General features: G+C 40.0%; 1 protein-coding gene and 1 long non-coding RNA gene across 2 annotated transcripts in view; one reads left to right on the forward strand and one right to left on the reverse strand.

Annotated features, from left to right (window-relative positions):
* The window catches only part of LOC109312998, a 14,958-nt gene extending 12,528 nt beyond the window's left edge, over positions 1–2,430 (reverse strand). Inside the window, exon 1 of the long non-coding RNA XR_002101948.1 lies at positions 2,227–2,430. This is a non-coding gene — a long non-coding RNA (uncharacterized LOC109312998). The remainder of the gene's footprint in view (positions 1–2,226) is intronic.
* CNTNAP2 (contactin associated protein-like 2) overlaps positions 1–8,576 on the forward strand; it is a 1,403,431-nt gene that overhangs the window by 147,684 nt on the left and 1,247,171 nt on the right. The gene's annotated exons all lie outside the window — the stretch shown is intronic.

Here is an 8,576-nt window from a genome sequence, read left to right on the forward strand (position 1 = left end):
CAGGCATCCTACTTGCAGGCCCAAGCCCAGAGGCTCCCTGTCATGAAAATATTCCCTCGACCTTAGGTGGTGGAAAAAAGCGTTGAGGTCTTCATACAGCTGCACCATATTGGGCGTAGTAGGGCAGAAAGAAAGATGAAAAAATAGTATGGACCCCTCTGCTAGGCTGAGAGGCATCCAGATAGGTTGATAACGTTACCATATACGTAGGGCTGTTGGAGCAGGCAAGTTTGGGATTCTGTGATTCCTTCTCCTTCCAGGAGTGACACTATTTGTGATAGGCTTCATGGCAAGATGCAGAGCTCTCCTCTTGGTAAATGGCTATTATATCTAGGTGGTTCTGTATTCTGCAAGTCTGATGTTGTTGATCTGTTCCTGTTTGACTGTTGGGTGATCATTACTGAACACAAATGAGAGAGTCAGTGGTGTGTTATCCAGGCACTTGTATCCAAATGTGATTTTTTTTTTTTCCCTTTAGCCTCTTAGACATGAGAGAGAAGATGTGGAAGGTTGGCCATGAACCTATATAATTGAAGGTAGCTTTCAGTAAGTTAATTGAAAATCCATTTAAAATGGGGCAATTGTGTTTGGCAGTATTTGGTCAAGTTCATTTGATTTGTTGATGACTTTTTTCAATGTGGCATGTTTTGAAGTTAGGGTTCCCTCATTATATATTGTTCTGAAAGCATCTACTCTTGATTATTTGATAAGTTCCCAAGTATTTTTCAAGCAAGATAAGCATGGATCTAAAGTACATGGGTGACTACTTTCTCTCAATGTATCATGCGTATCATAATATCATAATACTTAGGGTCAGAAGGGACCTAAACAGATCATCAGGTCCAACCCCCTGCCCCGGGGAGGAATGGGTGCTGGGATCATATCATCCCAGCCAAATACCTGTCCAGCCTCTTCTTCAAGACCCCCCAAGGTAAGAGAGAGCACCACCTCACTTGTGAGCCCATTCCAGAGCCTGGCAGCCCTAACTATAAAGTAATGTCTCCTGATGTCCAGCCTGAACCTGCTTTCTAGCAATTTGTGCTGTTATTCCTAGTAACCCCGGGTGGTGCCTGGGGGGAACAGAGCCTCCCCCAATTCCTGCTGGCCCCCCCTGGTGAGTTTGTAAGTGGCCACCAGATCCCCACTCAGCCTTCTCTTGTGGAGGCTGAATAGGTTCAGGCCCCTTAACCTCTCTTCGTAGGGCCTGCCCTGCTACCCCTTGACCATGTGAGTAGCCCTCCTCTGGACCCTCTCAATGCTAGCCACGTCCCTCTTGAAGTGCGGCACCCAGAACTGGATGCAGTACTCCAACTGTGGCCTGACCAATGCTGCATAGAGGGGAAGGATCACCTCCCTGGACCTGCTTGTGATGCATGTGTAGATACACGACAAGGTGCAATTAGCCTCACTGACCGCTTCCTTGCATTGGCGGCTCATGTTCATCCTGGAGTCAACAATGACTCCAAGATCCCTTTCTGCCACCGTGTTGACAAGAAGGGTATTCCCCAGCCTATAGGTGTGTTGCTGGTTCCTTCTCCCTATATACAGTAACTTGCACTTCTCTGTGTTGAACTCCATCCGACTCTTATCCGGCCACCTCTGTAACCTGTTTAGATCTAGCTGGATTCTGTCCCTCCCCTCTAGCATGCTCACCTCACCCCACAACTTTGTGTCATCAGTGAATTTGGATAGTGTGCATTCCACACCCACATCCAGATAACTGACAAAGATGTTGAACAGTACAGGACCCAGGACTCCTGGATGACTCCACTGGGGGACTTATCCTGCATAAAAGAGCAGAATTCAGTAAACTGGGAATTGGCAACTCCTTTCAGAGCAGCAATCCAAAGGAAAGTAGCTCAGTCCAAGGTAGGTCTGTGCTTCTGAACTGGCTTGCCATCACTACTTGCTGCTGATGCGCTTGTAACCAAACACAGAACCCCTTGCCCGCCTCCCCAGAAATGCTGAAAGCAGAGCTTCACAGCCTGGATAAAATTGCTTTGTGCGTCAGATCTGTAGGTTTCTGACCCCTGAGGTAGAAGGCAGAGGTATTGAGTTCTATGCAAGTTCAATGTCGTCATTTTTGTATATCCCTTATTTTCAGAATTTAGATATGTAGTTCTCAATAGTCAGAATTGCTGGTCTCTGAGACTGGGAGCTCATTGTGTGCATGGAACTGGCCTGTTTGGTCATAACAATAAAACCAATAAATATTTTTCTACTTACTGATTTGTTACCTAGATAAGGATTACCAGAAGATGGTCAGGAATATTGTTCTGTCTTCCCTGCATAGAAGTGGCATATGAATGCAATCAATGAAGTAGCCTAAAAGGAAGATGAGAGCTTGTGGCGTCATCAAAACCTGGTTTTGGTTAAATAGGGCAATAGTATCTAGCTGGTCATGAATGAAAACCCAGGGGTACTTTTACATATGTTCCAAGGCATTTTGATTAGAACACATTGGAGCAGACTCAATTAATTCCTGGAGCATACTAATCACAAGGTCAGAATAATGATCTAACGGTCCATTCTGGTTTAAAATTCAAGGAATCTATTTAATTCAGGAATGGTTATGAATTGAAGGCTATTAGTGAATTATGCCGGTCGTCCCAAATGAATGATGCTTGGTATCAGATGGCACTCTGTATACGTTATGTTTATTAGAAGCAAAACAGTCCTAAGAATCTTTTTAAAAGACATGGAGAGTCAGAGAGGAAAGTGGAGGGTTTTTTGTTCATTTGTTTGGGGGTGGGGGGTTGTACAGTTCAGAGTTTTGCTCCTGTCCTACCATGAATCCAAACTAAATCGCTTTGCCTTTTACAAGTAATTTGACCATTTCATGCAGATGTCAATAAAGCCTTCACATGCTACCAACTTCCGTCTTCAATTTTTTCTTCCTTTTTTAAATTCATAAACACTACAGGTTAAGTTCATCATTCAAAAGTTATTTTAATTTCGAGAGAAGAGGGTTTTAGTGAAAGCTTTTGGTCCCCTCGTTGCTATTCTTTGGTCAAATGTTTTTTGTGACTCCATTTGTGTATCTTTCTTCCTCAGACTTGTGCGCTACATATCCTGCTCCATACTGCCCTCTGTCTATGCCTCACCTTTAGAATGAAAAAACAAAGCTTACCTGTCTAATTTTTTTTTGTGCAGTTCATTTTAATTCTGCATGAATTTACATCCCTTTCTATTTTGAAGACAATTTTGATTGCCACTCAGCTGACCTTAGTGATTTGTTTTCTGTGCTTCAACAATCTAGTTCTAATGAAAAACTTGTCATAAACATGAGTATTCTTTAAAAAGTGACTCTTAAAAGCACATGTAAAATATCCAGTTACCATTTGTCTAAAACCACAGGCCCTTTCAATCTCAGATGATTTACAAGGCAGCAGAAAAAAAATATTAGGTGAATATGCTGCTGTGAGAAGCAACAAATTACTGGAATATAGCAATGATCCCAGGACCCTCCTTTTGTGAAGAGGAGCGGGGACAGGTGAAATGGTATGCCAGCCCCTACAAAAATGACTTCGAGAGAAAACACAGCACTCCTGGTATTCAAAATGTAATCCAAGATGCAGAGATAGCTAATATAAAGTGGAGCTGAAATAAAGGGGCAAGAGGAAAAAAAGCAGCAAGCTATTACAGTTTACAAATCTCTGTAAATATATTAGAGATGGTATGAGTTTCCAATTTGTATCTTATTTCTGCATAAAGCTACTCCATGTAAGTGGGTTATTTGGCATACCAGATTTAACAAAAATCTCTTTTCTTCTTTGGGGAAAAAAGGGGGGGGGGCGTGAAAACAAGAATTCACTAATCTGACTGAGGCTTCATGCTGATGTAAGGTTACCATTTTACAACTGATTTAAGTGCTTTCCATGTTTCCACTCTCTAATTGTCTTTGCATGCCAGGCAGTATTGAGGGAGTAAGAGTCATTAGGAAGATTCGCAAAATGAGGCTGATCTTTCTTACCCCCATTTAACTTTAAAACTTTTTATTTAACTCACCAGATGCAGAATCAAAATTGCCATTTCTAAACGGAAAATATTTTAGCTGGTTCCCAGTTAAAGGAAAGAATCACTGGCCTTGAAGAAGATGGGATTTGTGCAGATCAATCAAGTTGCCTTGAATAGTTTGCTGCCCCTGATAATTGGCAGGGGAACACTTTCTGCTCCATGTGATACTTAGCATTAGCACAGGTTATCATTAGTTAATGGAAAGCTTTGGCTTTTACTAACAAGATCTACTCTGAAAAAAGGGGCAAGGGACCAAACTGAGCTTCTATCTGCTATCCATTTTCTCCCTTGTTTCAATATGCACACAGTGGTTTTACCACATCTCTAGTTTTCATGTAATAAGGATTTTAAAAAGAGCTTAAATCACAAGCTGTAGAATCCTCTGCCTCCTCAAAGTGCACATGAAAGCAAGTCAAATAAGTTAGTAGCATCAAGCATTCTCACCTTTACTCCAGGCTTCATTAAAATACATTGATTTTATTGGACATGTGTTGCTGAAGCATTTATCAAGACAAAAAGGTTTTGGGAATAGAAACTACCACCTGTACTTGTGGGGGAGAGAATCAGTCAAATGATGTGCAGGTGTTCGTTCTGCAAAAGAAAAGATCAGGCTAGAGCCCTTTTGCCAAACAGAAACTAATTTCAGTTGTGACTTTTTGCAGAGTTAAATTGTTAACTCTGGTGGCAGACTTTCTTGAAGCCTGCAGGATAGAGGTACTGGAGTTCACCTCATTTATAGAGGGATTCCATGGTCTGACTTCATTAAAGTGGGCCAAAGGCTGTCAGCTGCTTTAAGACTTATTCATTGTTTCTCCAGGTAAGCCTTTTAAGGGAGAGAGAGGCTAGAATCCCATTAAAATGCTACAAAGGTGCCCTATGATGTGGGAAGGATGGTAAAATCTGTCGCAAGGCTGCACACAGCTGTGCTCAGCTTAATGAGAACCCTTGCCTCCACAGCCTACCTGCAAGGAGGGTTGCACAACCCATTTTTACTGCTTCCTTGGTTCATGCAATCCCACTGTATGCTGTAAAGATTAGCAGGCGTGCATCAGGTGTTTCACCCACCTGTTAAAATAGGTGGGGAATAACACATAATAATGTTCAGTCATGTAATCCCAGGAATTTATATAAAGAAAAAAAGGATGGGGGCATGGCAGGATGATGGCTCATGTACCGTGGCACACCTTGAATATGTGGCATAGTACAAGATATGTACTTTCAAGGCATGAGCAGAGATGCATTGGCTTTATGACTTTGTATGACACATGACTGAACACATGACAGAATACGTGCCTGGAGAGCACGTGCATATATTTCTTCTTTTACATGTAGTGAAGCAGGATCAGTATTTTATTCCGTCCAGTACAGCTGGAACACAATCCTTTCCAAATGAATAGGCATTAGTGGTGACACAAAAGGGAGCTATTTGGCTACCATTATAACCTGTTAGTACTGTAATATGCTGAAACAGGGAAAAGAAATAATGTGGTGAAATGAGGCTATCTCCTGCCGACTGGAAGAGTGCTGCTATTATTCATGTTTCAGCCTTCACAATTAGACTTTGATTATTCACAAGCAACTCCGAGTTTCTCAGTACAAGAGCGAACATTAATAATCGTCTCTTCTTTTGTGAGCTGTCCTGTAAGCCCTAAAACACATCTCTGCAGCTGGAAGGGTCTGATTCAAATCTATAAATGTAAAGATGCAGAGAATGTCTTAACTTCCTTGCTGATTCACCTTGTTTTGCTTCAGTCTTGTCAGACACAGAAAAGTCTCTTTTCTTCTAGCATGGATGCAAAACTCACTTCCGTATTAATGGGAAACTGCATGCACACATTGAAAGCAGCAGGTATGGGAACTCATGCAGAGTAAGAACTCCTGCTGTTGCGAACCTTGATATTACACAGTCATAATACATAACCAGTTAAAGACAGATAGGAGGGGGGGAACCCTAAAGATTCCATCCCACGCTGCTTAAGGAATTAAAAGATCGTTCCCTGGAATAAAAGAGAGAAGCATTTTTCTTCATTACTTTTTTATCCTAGCCTTCAAAATTGGAGTCAAGTTCATGAAGAAGGGCTGATAAATATATCCCAACAAGGTAAGAATCTGTTGGGGTTAATTAAGAAACAAGTGACCTACTTACACTGACCCAGATACCAAAATGGAGAGGTTTTTTGTTTTTTTTTTTTTAACTTGGGTTTTTCCAGCATAGAGACTTGTTTGTGCTGACAAGGTATGAGCACTCAACAACCCTGAAAAGAAAGCATCAGTAGGAGGTAAAAAAACTTACTATGTTTGTTAGTTGATGGCTTAAGTCTGACGACAAAGCTCTGAATTGAGGAATTTATTCTTTTATTGTTGGCTTGACAGCTAAAAAGGAATCTGAATAATAATTGTATTTAGCTGTCAGCCCTTTACTGCCATAAGCCCATATGAGTTTTATTTTAGAGTGCCTCAGGTGACCATGCTCATTTGTAAGTTTTTTACCAAGTGCTACTACTGAAGTTGATGGGAATGTTGCAGTTGACTTCAGTGTGAGCTGAGTCAGACATCTTTGAAAAATCGTATCTGAATGGGATTTGATGTCTGATTTTCATCGTGAAATTTTGTGAGTTTGTTGGCATTTTGGATGCTCACTGAGCTACTTCCACTGGCTGGCTGGTTGTTCCACTGTGCTGGGCCAGCCACTGTGCTACTGAGCTAGTCCACTCTTGGTGACTAGGTCTCCATACAAATCAAAGCCCCCAAAATAGTCAACCCTAGACAACTGACGGCAACAATGAACAGTATGATGATTAGACTCCAAACTATCCCTTCAGGGATCTGGTTTCTTGTTTCAGGTGTCTACATTGTCTATGGCTAGTATAAACTGGGTGAGACAAGGAATAAACCTTTGTCCGGGTAGGTGTTAAGTTTAAAGAGTAAATATTGTTGGAAGGGTGAACAAAAAAGACTTCTTTTTTCCCTGGGAGCTTGCTGTCCAGGAGAGGATTAAAAAGCTTTGGCTGCAAAAAGAAAAAAAAACTGTTGAGTACAATTTAGTGTCAGCAATTTGTAAAAGACACTTACATTAAATTCCAATTAAAACAAAAGTCTATTCTGTATGTTAACAGAGCCTGAGTAACCCAAATGGGTTACTGGAGGTGATTAAGTTATATTTCATTGAAGGAAATGTATGGATCCTCTAAATTTGGCTATGACTGGTTCAAATACAAATTAGACTGTTGACCAGAAAATTAATGCTATATGATGGCTATTTCAGAAAGATGAAATCAATTGTTGCGTTTCTTTCATTTACAGTGGACAGATGTCTGTTTCCCCAAAATCAGCATTTCAAAGAATCTGGAGAAATACTGACAAGATAACGTGGGAAAGCTTACATTGGTTGCATGTGCTCAACTGTTGGTGTTTTGTTGTTGTTGTTGTTGTTTGTGAATAGAGTGCTTCACTTCTTAAGATTTCATAAAATAAAAACAAAACCCCTTAGAAAAAGAAAAAAAAATCCTTAAGCCTTATGCCTTTTTTATGAAAGTGAGTGAAATTTTGAATTTCTGTCCAAAAATTCAGTGCGACATTCTGAGTATATTTTCCTTCCAAATCAAGACTAAGAGGTTAAAATTTTCAAGAAAAAAAAAATCATTGACTTAAGTCAGCAATATTCATAAATATTGAAACTTTTTTTATATTTATTTATGTATTTTAAATCTCAATTTCCCTGACATTTAAAATGAATCATTCTAGTTTAGGGAATTTATGTGAAACACTTCCTGTTTGAGTCAGTCTAATAACTTGTACTTTCCTTGGGTAGGACAGTGCTTTATTGGAGTGGTGGTATAGGAAACTAATGCCAGGCTTCCTACCCAGGTCACATGTTCAGTACTGCACCAAGGTTCATATGATTCTCATGATGCACCCTACAGCTCAGTCAGAAAAAAAAATATTCTTTGTATTTTTTAGAGAGAAGTAAAAGTTAAACTGTCACTGACCCAGGAGAGGACTGAAGATTAACCTATCACTTCCAAAAGGGAATGTGATAGGCAAATGTAGTTTAACGTTGTGTTGAATCAATTCCAAATGGGTTCCTTTGGATCAGTTAAATCAAGAAATATTCTGTTTTGAGTAGAACTGATTCCAAATGGAATATTTGATTTTGATTTTCTTGAAAGCAAATTGGCATTTTCCCATGGAATAATTTTGATTTTGTGGAACCTGTATTTCCAAATGGAAAATTATTGTAATGAGGAGTTCTATGTTGTTGAGTACCAAGAAGAGTTCAGAACTACTACTTCTTCATTCTTTATTTTGAACTCTTTTAAAAATGATTTGAGTTATTTTGTCATTTAATCCAAAGCAACATTGTGTCTATTGTTTGATTTGTGGATGATGAAACTTCGAAGGGGAAGGGGAAAACTTATTGGGTGAAAATACAAAAGAGAGTTTTAATGAGGCTGAAATACCACATTGGCATTATAATTCATAGTTTCATAGTAGCTAGAGTCGGAAGGGACCTAGGTAGATCATCTAGTCCGACCCCCTGCCTTGGCAGGAAAGAGCAC

This window comes from Crocodylus porosus, unplaced genomic scaffold, assembly GCF_001723895.1.
Source record: "Crocodylus porosus isolate Cpor-Errol unplaced genomic scaffold, CroPor_comp1, whole genome shotgun sequence".
In the NCBI taxonomy this organism is placed as follows: domain Eukaryota; kingdom Metazoa; phylum Chordata; order Crocodylia; family Crocodylidae; genus Crocodylus; species Crocodylus porosus.